A 12827-nucleotide genomic window follows, 5' to 3' on the forward strand; every position below is an offset into this window, starting at 1 on the left:
AGAGACACGGGCCTTAGGCAACATTGCTAAACAGTCAAAACCAGCACCCCAACAGCTTTCTCATCCCCTCCCTACTTGCTGTTTCTCCTCTCTTTTTCTCCCATTGCATTCTTGGCTCCTCTTAACCTTTTCCTGAAATCTGTTCCCTCATCCTCACTCTGTCACAACTGAGCAAGCTTCTATTCTTTTCTATTCTCTGTATGGACTGAATTCTTCCCTATAACTGTGGACTGCTTGTTACACATCTGAAAGGAAATCAAAATGCTCAAAGGAGCCTCCAAAAAGAGAAGCTAGAACAACAACCATGGGCCTGATGGTTTTTTGTTCCCCTTCACAGAAGCTGTCTTTGGGTTCAGGGTCCTCCCTCTCTTCACAGGATAACTAAACCTTTGCCCAAGAGACCCTATCTACATTCAGTCTATTTCCTACCCCTGAAGTTTGTCCCAGGACCTTACATCAATCTCTCTCATTCTTCCAGCCACTCACTGCCCTCAGCTCACTTGGGTTGGCCTGACTCAGGAGGTTCCAAGAGCCTGCTCCACTAGTCTGGTCCAGACAGCAACATCAAAATGGCCTGTTCCAGAGTGTTCTGGCCAATTAGAAGTTCTCTAGAACAACTTGACCCCTGGTAGGGATCTTAGGATTATTTTTAATTACTTTTTTGCATATTTGTCTGTATTTCATCCATTTCCCCTCAACTTTTTATTGTGCAAAGTTTTTTTTTTTTAATTTTTTTTTCAACGTTTATTTATTTTTGGGACAGAGAGAGACAGAGCATGAACGGGAGCATGAACGGGGGAGGGGCAGAGAGAGAAAGGGAGACACAGAATCGGAAGTAGGCTCCAGGCTCTGAGCCATCAGCCCAGAGCCCGACGCGGGGCTCGAACTCCCAGACCGCGAGATCGTGACCTGGCTGAAGTCGGACGCTTAACCGACTGCGCCACCCAGGCGCCCCTTTATTGTGCAAAGTTTTAATTCTAGTGTGGAAATAAAGGAAGACCAAGTAAATGACAACAGCAAAGCCTATTTATTCAGAGTTTGCTGTAGCAAGGAAGTCAGCCATCATCATTTGAGTTTTGTCAGAGACTCAAAGGCAGACAGAAAAGTGGGGAAGCTTTATAGTGGAAGGCTTCAGGTGTGCCTTGATTGGAGACCATTGGCATGGGGAAGCTATAGACAGTCTACCTAGAAGCAAAGCATCCTATGTGATTGGTTAGGGGTGCATATTTGGCTTTCTCTGGTTGGTCCTAAATTGGAAACAGGGACAAATATTAGGAAAGCTGTCAGTTGCTAATCAAGTCTTGGCCATTTGGGGCTGATTATTACAGAATTATTGCTTGGCTCCCTGGCTTGTTACTAGAGATAGTGGTCTGAGTTCCTAGAAGTCTGACTTAAAGATAGTAGGATGGTTTCCTGAGCTGATGAACATTGTAAGGGAAAAATACAAGTTAAAAAGAAGAGGTTTGATTCTCCCTGTCAAAACTGAGAAAAGTGATTACCCTTCTCTCCTTTTCCTTTGAACATTTATTTTAGAAAACTTGCAAGAATAAGTACATCACAGTGCTTTGCATTACTATGATGAACAACGTAGGGGCGCCTGGGTGGCTCAGTCGGTTAATGTCTGACTTCAGCTCAGGTCATGATCTCACACTTTGTGAGTTCGAGCCCCGCATCAGGCTCTGTGTTGACAGCTCAGAGCCTGGAGCCTGCTTCAGATTCTGTGTCTTCCCGTCTCTCTGCCCCTCCCCTGCTCATGCTCTGTCTCTCTCTGGCTAAAAAAAAAAAAAAAAGAAACTATGATGAACAATGTAATTAACATGTGAGACCATAAAGGAACTAAATATTTAAGTAGGGGCTCAATAAATACTCAAAAGACTATCTATTACATTCATCCAAATACATCCAAATACATCCAATACATACCATTCACCAGTATTTAATTTTGAGCACTATTTTTACAGTACAGGCCACTACTTGGCTGGCTCTGTACTGGAGCTAGAGAAAGAATTTTACATTGCAATGTAATGCGAGTCTCCTGGTGATCTAGAAGGATTCTGGTGGGAACTTTCAAATGCCCTAAATTGACCATGGGGGCATTTGATACGTAGATTGGAACAGAGAGTCCCTGTCAAAATTCTCTAACCTTTGGGGAGCTTATTAAGATTCCAATTCAATAGACCTAAGACCCTGCATTTCTAATAACTTACCAGGACATGCTGATCCTGCTGGTGCCTGGACCACAGTTTGAGTATCAGGGTCTTGAATTTACTGCTTGTAAATAAATTTTCATCATCTGGACTATTAACAAGGTAAAGATAGCAGGAAATTCAGGGTTAAACTCTCTGGCATTATTGCAGAATGCTAGAGCTTAGAATACTAGCATTCTGTGTTGAAGAGGGAAGAATAACCATGTGTCAGATAAACCCATCACATTTATCTGTATCAGGCTTCTTTCCAAAGGGGCCATTATGTATTTGCTTCAGATACTGGACAATTAAATGTGTGACAAAGGAAATCTGAGATACCTGGCTTGTGAGTCTCTGGGCATTTCTTTCTTTTACTGTGCAATCCAACATAGCAACCACTTCTTGAGGGAAGTAGACCAAGGCTCCTCCCTCCACTGAAGGATCCAGTGAGTTCAAAGTAAGCAAGGAGTACTCAAGCACTATTCAGTGATTCAATAGGGGAAGCCATGCACACTGGTCAGTAAAGGAATTTCAGCCAGGTACGAGAGAGGGTAATACTTTCTCTCCTGATAGGAAACTGATTTCAAGTCTGTCTGTTTGGATGCTGAAAATGCAGCATGCCAGGATCAAGGGGAGCTCTGCTGTAAACCAGGTTCTTTCCTGTTGACTGGTTCTTTTTATTGCCTGATCAAGAAGGGCCCAGAACACTTGCACCTTATGACATGTTGGTGTTGGTGGTGTTTTAAGTTAAAACATAGTTACATAAACTCTGGTTTATTTAAATGTGTGTGTTTACCAAATTAGCCCTAACATACACATACACAAGTGTGCCTGTATAATCGCATCTGTAAGAGCTCATCAAAAGACCTTCCCAAGGGAGGAGCCAAGATGGTGGAACAGAATGGAAGTTTTTTTTGTGTCTCACATTCATGAAATACAGCCAGATCAACACTAAACCATCCTGCACACCTAGAAAACGGATTTGAGGATTAGCACAACAATCTGCACAACATTTACCACAGAACTCAACAGGTACGCAGCACAGCGAGGTGAACTGGGGGAGAGAGAAGCTGCAGAGGGCAGGGAGCTGTTTATGCTTGCAGAGCGAGAACAGAGACGGGGGGGGGGGGGGCGTGGGGAGAGTATGGGAAAAGCACCCCCCCCCCCAAAGCAGCTGGAGAGAAAGTGGAAAAGTGGAAACAGCCACAGGGACTGAACAAAAAAGGGAGAAAGGAGAAAGGAGAAAGGAAAGGGTTTAAATTTCATTAAGACTGTAAACAGGGGGAGTGCAGAGTCTGAAACTCCTCAGCTCAGTACCTGGTGGTGCTCTGGTGGGAAGGGCGAATTCCCAGGAGCAGAGTGGGGTCTGGGAAGTTCTCGGGCCACACGGGGAGAAGTGGTTCCCCTGCTAGGAGGACATTTGGTAGAGTCCGTGTGGCCACCGCTGCCGATTCCAGAGGTCTCCGCTGACCGCAAAGAACAACGACATTCGACATTCGCTGGTGCTGGAACAAGTTCCTTAAGGGTGAAGCCTGGTGCCAGATGCATGTTGTGATTTTCCACAATTCCTGAAACGCTGCTGCTACACAACTGTGTGAACTTCTTCTGGGATGGGCTGGCGCCCAGCCTCAGTCTCTGGGCAACAGCAGCAGCACAGTCCCATAAATGTTCCTGGGTGAAGCTGGCACTGGTCATTGCTCGTTGACACGATCCTACAGAGGGGCAGAACCGGTCAAAACCACAGTCCCTCAGAAGTGAGGGGCCGGGAAACACAGCCGCATCTGAGATAAATTCAGGAGGGAGGTGCCGCCTGGCAACCTGCCGGCTTGGTCATGGACAGTGTAAACGTGGGGAGTGGACAAAAGCCAGAGACAAAGGACACGTGTGCGATTGCTGGTCGGGGAAAACGGAGTTCAGATACTACAGACCGGGCAGTTGGGTGACACCATTTTGACCACTCCCGCGCACGCGCATACACGCCTACAAGCGCCGCAACAATCCGCCCCAGTAAGCTAAGCAGCGCCATCTAGTGGAGAACGGAGCTGTTACACTAACCCCACCCACTGGGCCAACCTCACTCTTCAGGAACACCAGTCTCTCCGCCTGCTTAGTTTACAGACTCTAAAGTGCTTCATAGTTTCATTTCTAGGGGTAAACAATGTAATTTCAATCGTATTTCAGTCTGTTCGCTGGTCCATGTATTCAATTTTCTTTTTTTCTTTTTCGTTTCTATTCCTTGAATATAGAAAGAAAAAATTTATTTTTATTTTCAATTTTTATTAAAATATTTAAAAATTTTTTCTAGTATATTTTTTACTTTTTTGTAAATTTTTCAAATTCTATTTTACTTCCATCGTTTCATTTTATTCTATTTCATTGTAGTCATTTTTTTTCACAGTTGCAAACGTTTTCCTTTTTTTTCTTTTTCCCTTTTTTCTCTAATCTATCAACCTCCTTTCAACACCTAGACCAAAACACACCTAGGATCTAGCATCATTTATTTGATTTGTGTGTGTGTGTGTGTGTGTGTTGTTTTTAATTTTTTAATTTTGATTTTTTTACCTTATTAATTCCTTTTCTTCTTCAAAATGATGAAACGAAGAAATTCACCTCAAAAGAAAAAGCAGGAAGAAACAACAGCCAGGGACTTAATCAACACAGATACAAGCAAGATGTCTTAACCAGAATTTAGAATCATGATAATAATAATACTAGCTGGGGTTGAAAATAGTTTAGAATCCCTTTGTGTGGAGATAAAAGAAGTAAAAGCTAGTTGGGATGAAATAAAAAATGTTATAACTGAGCTGCAATCTCTAATAGATGCTGCAGTGGCAAGGATAGATGAGGTAGAACAGAGAATCAGCGATATAGAGGACAAATTTATGGAGAATAATTAAGCAGAAAAAAAAAAGAGGTAGACTAAGGCAAAAGAGCCCAATTTAAGAATCAGAGAAATCAGCAACTCATTAAAATGGAACAACGTCAGAATCATAGGAGTCCCAGAAGATGAAGAGAGAAAAAAAGGGATAAAAGGGTTATGTGAGCAAATCATAGTGGAAAACTTTCCTAACCTGGGGAAAGACACAGACACCAAAATCCAGGAAGCACAGAGGACTCCCATTAGATTCAACAAAAACCGACCATCAACATCAAATTCACAAAATACTCAGGCAAGGAGAGAATCATGAAAGCAGCAAGGGGAAAAAGTCCTTAACCTACAAGGAAAGACAGATCAGGTTTGCAGCAGACCTATCCACAGAAACTTGACAGGCCAGAAAGGAGTGGCAGGATATATTCAATGTGCTGAATCAGAAAAATATGCAGCCAAGAATTCTTTATCCAACAAGGCTGTCATTCAAAATAGAAGGAGAGATAAAAAGTTTCCCAGACATACAAAAATTAAAGGAGTTTGTGACCACTAACTGCAAGAAATTTTAAGGGGGACTCTGTGAGGGGAGAAAAGACAGAAAAAAAACAAAAGACCAAAATCAACAGACTAGAAAAGACCAGAGAAAACCATGAGAAACTCCAACTCTACGAGAAACATAATAGCAATAAATTCATATCTTTCAGTACTCACTCTAAACATCAATGGACTAAATGCTTGAATCAGAAGACATAGGGTAACAGAATGGATAAGAAAACAAGATTCATTTATATGCTGTTTACAAGAGACCCACTTTAGACCTAAAGACACCTTCAGATTGATGGTCAACAAAAGAAAGCCGGAGTAGCCATCCTTATATCAGACAATCTAGACTTTAAAATAAAGACTATAACAAGAGATGAAGAAGAGTATTATCACCGTAAAAATTTATGCTCCAAATGTGAAAGCACCCAAATATATAAATCAATTAATCACAAACATAAAGAAACTCATTGATAATAATACCATAATAGTAGGGGACTTCAACACCCCACTGACAACAATAGATAGATCATCTAAACAGAAAATCAACAAGGAAACAGTGGCTTTGAATGACACATTGGACCAGATGGACTTAGCAGATATATTCAGAATATTTCATCCTAAAGCAGTGGAATATACATTCTTCTCCAGTGCACATGGAATGTTCTCCAGAACAGATCATATCACACACTGGAACACAAATCAGCCCTCAACAAGTACAAAAGATCATACGTGCATATTTTCAGACCATAACACTATGAAACTTGAAATGAACCACAAGAAAAAATTTGGAAAGGTAACAAATACTTGGAGACTAAAGACCATCCTACTAAAGAATGAATGGGCTAACCAAGAAGTTAAAGAGGAAATTAAAAAGTACATAGAAGTCAATGAAAATGATAACACCACAGCCCAAAACCTCTGGGATGCACCAAAGGTGGTCATATGAATAAAGCATATAGCAACCCAGGCCTTCCTAAAGAAGGAAGGTCAGATACATAACCTAACCCTTCACCTTAAAGAGCCAGAAAAAGAACAGCAAATAAAACCCCAAACCAGCAGAAGACAGGAAATAATAAAGATTAGAGCAGAAATTAATGCTATCTAAACCAAACCAAAACAAAACAAAATAAAAACAGTAGAACAGATCAATGAAACCAGAAGCTGGTTCTTTGAAAGAATCAACAAAATTGATAAACCACTGGCCAGTTCAATAAAAAAGAAAAAAGAAAGGACCCAAATAAAATCAAGAATGAAAGAGGAGAGATCACAACAAACACAGCAGAAATACAAACAGTAATAAGAGAATATTATGAGCAATTACATGCCAATAAAATGGGCAATCTGGAAGAAATGAAAAAATTCCTAGAAACTACCAAAACTGAAATAGGAAGAAATGGAAAATTTGAACAGACCCATAACCAGCAAAGAAATCGAATTAGTAATCAAAAATCTCCCAAAAAACAAGAGTCCAGGGCCAGATGGCTTTCCAGGGGAATTCTACCAAACATTGAAAGAAGAGTTAACACCTATTCTCTTGAAGCTGTTCCAAAAAATAGAAATGGAAGGAAAACTTCCAAACTCTTTCTGCGAAGCAAGCATTACCTTGATTCCAAAACTAGACAAAGACCCCACTGAAAAGGAGAACTATAGACCAATTTCCCTGATGAACATGGATGCAAAAATCCTCAACAAGATATTAGCCAACTGGATCCAACAATACATTAAAATAATTATTCACTCATGAACAAGTGGGATTTATACCTGGGATGCAGGGCTGGTTCCATATCCACAAAACAATGTGATTCATTACATCAATAAAAGAAAGGACAAGAATCACATGATCCTCTCAATAGATGCAGAGAAAGCATTTGACAAAATACAGCATCCTTTCTTGATAAAAACCTTCAAGAAAGTAGGGATAGAAGGATCATACCTCGAGATCATAAAAGCCATATATGAAAGACCCAATGCTAATATCATCCTCAATGGGGAAAAACTGAGAGCTTTCCTCCTAAGGTCAGGAACACTACAGGAATGTCCACTCCCGCCACGGTTAATTCGACATAGTATTGGAAGTCTTAGGCGCAGCAATCAGGCAACACAAAGAAATAAAAAGCATCCAAATCACCAAAAGAAAAAAAAAAGACCTTCCCAAGAGCTACCCATAGACTCCAAGTTTCTTATCTGGCTCAGTAGGAGGCATAATAGTTTAAATATTTTTAATATTTCAAAAATATTTTAGCAATAATTTATTAATATTTAAAATTTTTATTTTAACATTTAAATATTTTTATTTTAAGTAGGCTTCATGCCCAACGTGGGACTTAAAGTCACTGAGATCAATGGTCGCATTGTCCACCCATTGAGCCAGCCAGGTGCCCCTTAAACTATATTTTAAATATTTGTTCTCTCCCTCCCCACTTTTTTCAAGTAATGAAAAGCCCCAAGGTCTTTTCTTTCTTTCAAACTGATGCTTCCTTATCTTACACTTAGAGGTGGCTGTACATGACTTCTATGTTCTCCACAATTTGAGATTAACAACAATCTTCCCACATCATTCTTTCCAAAGTGGCAAAGACTTTTGTGCACTGCTGAAGGCCATCAGTTCACACTCGCTTTTTTCCCGAGGATTCTGAAACACAAAGTGAAATTTCTTAGAAGTCCTACACTTCAGCCAAAAGGGCCCGGGAGGGGTATTGGAATCCCTCTGCCTCTAGCGAGTAGGGAGCAGAAGCCACACCCTTGACCAGTCCTCTAGACCGGTGGATCACTGGCCTCCCGCGCTGACCACCTCCAAGCTGACCATTGCACCTCACTCTTAACTCTGGGAGCTTCCGGAGAGAAAGAGAACTTGGTTGGAGCCTACTGGGGGACACCCAGTTCTGCTCAGGTTGCTCAGATTGCCCATGAACTCGAACTAGAGAGAGGAAAGCAGAAGGCAAAAGAAGCGACCAGGAGGCACTTAATTTCTTGTGTGCAAGGAGGGATCCGGTTGGGGCAGGGTGGAGGTGGCGGAGTGGAGGGGAGATGACCCACCAGGCAGCCGGGCCTGGCTGGAATGGGGTGCTGCTGATGAGGCGTCTAAGAAGACCCCGCCTCTGACCTTGGACCGTCCAGGACTCTTCCTTCGCGGACCCCAGCCTTCTACCCCCATTTCCCCGCCTGGGTCTACATCCATCAAATGCTCTCGACACCCTATCTCCAAGCAACTTTTCTAGAACTTTTCTGTTCTTCGTCCCCCAACCGTGGCAGCGAGGGCGGGAGCTAGCGGGACACTCGCCCCGTGAAGATCCAGTGAAGAACAATTTTGCCTCTCTCGGCGCACCCCCAGCCCCCGACCCTCAGGCCACCAAGTCTCGGAAAACCCTCAGGCAAGGAAAGGCAAGAGGAGGTGGGTGGGGGAGGGGCCCTTGAAGTTCGGAAACAGATTCCTGGGAGAATTTCTGGTTCTGAAGACCCAGAAATGGCCAATCAGAAACTGCAAAGAATAGAGCTAAGGCAGAACCCAGGGCCTTGAGCCGGGTAGAGTTCATGTACAGGTACAAGATCCCACTTTGGGTCAGCAGACCGCAGGTATCACTCATGAAACTTTTATCTAGATTTCTCTCTGCTCCTTTTAAAAGAAATTGAACGGAGCTAGGGGGCTTGCACCCAAGGGAAGCCCCGAACCCACCCCTTCCTGGGCTGGGGACGCTCCTGGAACACAACCTCCCTTGGTGGGGTGGGGGTGGGGGGTCATTTCGGTCCCTACGTAAGGGAAATAGTTCCGATACTACAGCAGTGCGGTAGTTACTGACCCAGAAGGCCGCACCTCGACCCAATCTCTCCATTCTGACTGAATCTGCAGGAGGAGGCGACCAAGGAGTTCCCTGGAATTCTGTGTTAGGCTGGCCGGATCTGTGAATGAAAGGGCGCTTCCTTCTGGAGCTGAACTCAGACTCCATTTGCACTCAGGCTCACAGCCACAGACCAACGACGCAACGGCAAGGAGGCCCTTATTCAATCTTCTCTAATCACGGGCAATAAGTCGCCGGCGGGATTTTTTTTTTTTTTTTCCTGCGTCTTATTGCCTAGGTTACAGAAAAGGTAAAAATCTTCTAAGGACATTCACTGTAATGATCGTTGACTAGTTTATGTTTCACTTCACAGGCGTGTGAGAACACGATGACTCCTCTCTTGTTCAGATCCGTAGGGTTGAACGAAAACCCTGCGGGGAAGTCCACTAACCGAGAAGAAAACTCCAAATTTTGAGCTCATATGCTGCATAGGTATATAACTTAAAGGTTAAAAAAAAGGTCTGTATGCCAAGCGGTAGTGTGGCCGAGCGGTCTAAGGCGCTGGATTTAGGCTCCAGTCTCTTCGGAGGCGTGGGTTCGAATCCCACCACTGCCATCAGTGCGTTTTAATCTAGCTACAAACCCCGAGCTCTTCGGCCCTGAAAAAAGGGTTACGTAACAATAACTCACATAACTCATAGTAATTCCTCTTCTCCGTTCTTCCGTACTTCCGTCCACTGATATCTATGTTGGCAATCAAACCACCTCGGTTTACTACACGATAATCTCCCACTTCGACCTCCTCTGACAATCCCTTCCAGGTTGTATTTGCACCCGACTTACTCCTTGTCAAGGCTTTTGCACTGCTTTTGTGTTCCCTCACTCGGCAACTCCTTTGGTCTCACTCTTGTAAAATCCACATTCGCACTGATTCATTCTTTTGACCCGGTTTAGGCATCATCGGGTCAGGAACACTTCCCAGAAATTGTGTGTTTGCCCCCATCAGCCTACTGCTGACACTGGTTTAAGAGCTGCAGCTCTATACTCCGAAAATAACCTGCACAGATCCGATTTGGATTTTAATCACATTACTTTTGTAATTGAGTATGATGAATGAATGAGAAAACCAATACTTACCAGGGTTCAAGCTTTCACTAGGCTTGATTGCTTCATGGGGGTGGGGTTGGATAGGTAAACAGTTACTTTGAATTTCATTTGCAGGTGGGTTTCTGATTGCAAAACACTTCCAAGCTGATTCTTGGCTGACTCCTTGCATCTGGCCTAGGGAGTGTGTGCTGTGAATGGTGTTGATTTAGCCACTCCCCTGTCCTTCCAAATGAATCTACTTATCTTGGAGACTACTTAGATTTGGAGACTAAACCACTCAACTGCAAGAACTGTGCAGCACCTGATTCAGTGTGGGAAAGAGAAGATACGCTCAGGGACTACTTAGTGGTGTCTTCTCAGAAGGGCCGTCCCACTGCACTTTTCAGCCATGACAGTCCCTATTTCCCAACAGTAGTACTCCTGGATTTGGGCAGGCTGCTCCCCTCAAGAAGGAAATCCCCTGCAATTTCCCAGCACTGTCATGAAGAAAGAATGAAATAAATGGAGGAGGGAACTAGGATTCTGCAAGAATCAAGGTCTTGGGGCTTTTCATGCTACATTTTTATTGTGTCTTTTTATTATTATTATTATTACTTTCCCTCTCCCCATTCAAACCCTCTTCCATGTTTCCTAGGCCACCTTCATGTCACTTTGATGACTCCTCTTTGATGTTCACTTCCTTTTCACCCACCTCTCACCAAGAAGTATCTTGGCCACCTGAGGTTTTCACAAAAGAGGCCATATTTTTCTCAGAAACTGAGAGATTTCTCTCTTACCCATGCAAGGATACAGAGGCAAGGCAGTTGTCCACAAGCCAAAAAGCAGAGCTTTGTCAGACACCATGTGTTGGCCCCTGGATCTGGGACTTCCCAGTCTCCAGAACTGTGAGCGATACATTTTTGGTTTAAGCCACCCAGTCTATGGTACTTTTGTTATAGCAGTCTGAACTATGACTAGCAGTTTTAGGTTTATAGCAAAACTAAGAAAATACAGAGTTTCTATGTACCTTCTCTCCTCTCTGCCCACCCACAGCCTCCTTACCATCAACATTCTGCACTAGTGAGATTTGTTACAGTGAATGAACAATTATACATCATTATCAACTAAAGTCCATAGTTTATGATGTGGGAAACAAAGGCAAATGAAAAATTAAATTCCTTTACTGCCTACAGCCCACTGACAAAGCCTTGAAACAGGCAGAGTGACCTTCCTCTGAGGCTCAGCTGCCTCAATGATGACACTTTGCTAAGGGCAAAAGGCAGTCGTAGCTTAACACTTTCCCAACCCCTCAGGATCCTGTATGTCTACTTTAATATATAAAAATCCCTTTGGAAGCTTCCTTTATATCTTACCCCCCCCTCCCCCGCCCACCCTCAAGATATGTGTTGGCAATCATACTCCAAGCTTATGGCCTCCTGATATACATCTGAAGGGTGTCATGACTGAGTTTTTACTAAACAGTAATAAATGATCTTTTCCCAACAACAGGCAGCCCCCTCAGGATCCTGAAAACCTTGTTTCCAAAACACCTTAGAGACTTAGACTATCCCTAAACTCTCCCAATCTGAAGGTATATAATCAGTCACCCATCACAACCCCAGTGCAGCTCTTTCTGCCCATGGGTCCTGTCCCTGTGCTTCAATAAAACCACCTTTTTGCACTGAAGACATCTCAAGAATTGTCTCTTGGCCATAGGCTCTGAACCCCAACATTTCCACATCAGTTTACACTAGGATTTACTCTTTGTATTATACACTCCATGAGTTTTGACAAATGTGTAATGACATACATCCACCAGTACACTGTAGTATCTTACACAATAGTTTCACTGCCCTAAAAATTGTGTTCTGCCAATGCACCCCTCCCTTCTTTCAACCATTGGCAGCCACTTTTACTGTCTCCATAATTTTGCATTTTCCAGAATGTCGTATACTTGGAATCATGCAGTATGAAGCCTTTTCAGATTGGCTTCTCTCACTTAGTGAATGTGCATTTAAAGTTTCTCCATATCATTTCATGGCTTAATGTCCCATTTCTTCTTAGTGCTGAATATTCCATTTGTATCAATGTACCATAGTTTATTTACCTAATCACCTGTCAGAGGACATCTTTATTACTTCCAAGTTTTGGCATAAAGCTGCTATAAACATAAATGGGCAAGTTTCTGTGTGGGCATAGTTTTCTACCATTGGGGGTAGTAGTTACCTAGGAACATGATTCCTAGATGTATGATAACAGTATGTCTAGTTTTATAAGAAAATGCCAAAATGTCTTCCACAGTGACACAGAGTATGTTTAAACTTCATTTTGTAAGATTAAAACACTGTTTTTTATTAATGTAATGTA

General features: G+C 42.7%; 1 protein-coding gene, 1 long non-coding RNA gene and 1 other non-coding gene across 11 annotated transcripts in view; 2 read left to right on the forward strand and 1 right to left on the reverse strand.

The window, feature by feature from the left end:
• The window catches only part of RNASE11 (ribonuclease A family member 11 (inactive)), a 122755-nt gene that overhangs the window by 50162 nt on the left and 59766 nt on the right, over positions 1-12827 (reverse strand). For 3 of the 9 annotated variants that reach the window (XM_045059641.1, XR_006599377.1, XR_006599376.1), the window contains exon 1: positions 3504-4306. The exons of 5 other annotated variants lie outside the window; for them this stretch is intronic. The gene's annotated coding sequence lies outside the window, so the exon portion shown is untranslated. Of the gene's footprint in view, positions 1-3503; positions 4307-12827 lie in introns of those variants that run through there. One more of the 9 variants, XM_023255565.2, reaches the window with a different exon arrangement.
• LOC111560991 lies at positions 8594-11827 on the forward strand. Its single transcript, XR_002743351.2, has 3 exons — positions 8594-9171; positions 9446-9684; positions 10596-11827. It is a non-coding gene; the product is annotated as an uncharacterized LOC111560991 (long non-coding RNA).
• TRNAL-UAG lies at positions 9909-9990 on the forward strand. The gene has a single exon. It is a non-coding gene; the product is annotated as a tRNA-Leu (tRNA).

The sequence above is a fragment of the Felis catus genome, chromosome B3, assembly GCF_018350175.1.
Source record: "Felis catus isolate Fca126 chromosome B3, F.catus_Fca126_mat1.0, whole genome shotgun sequence".
Classification (NCBI taxonomy): domain Eukaryota; kingdom Metazoa; phylum Chordata; class Mammalia; order Carnivora; family Felidae; genus Felis; species Felis catus.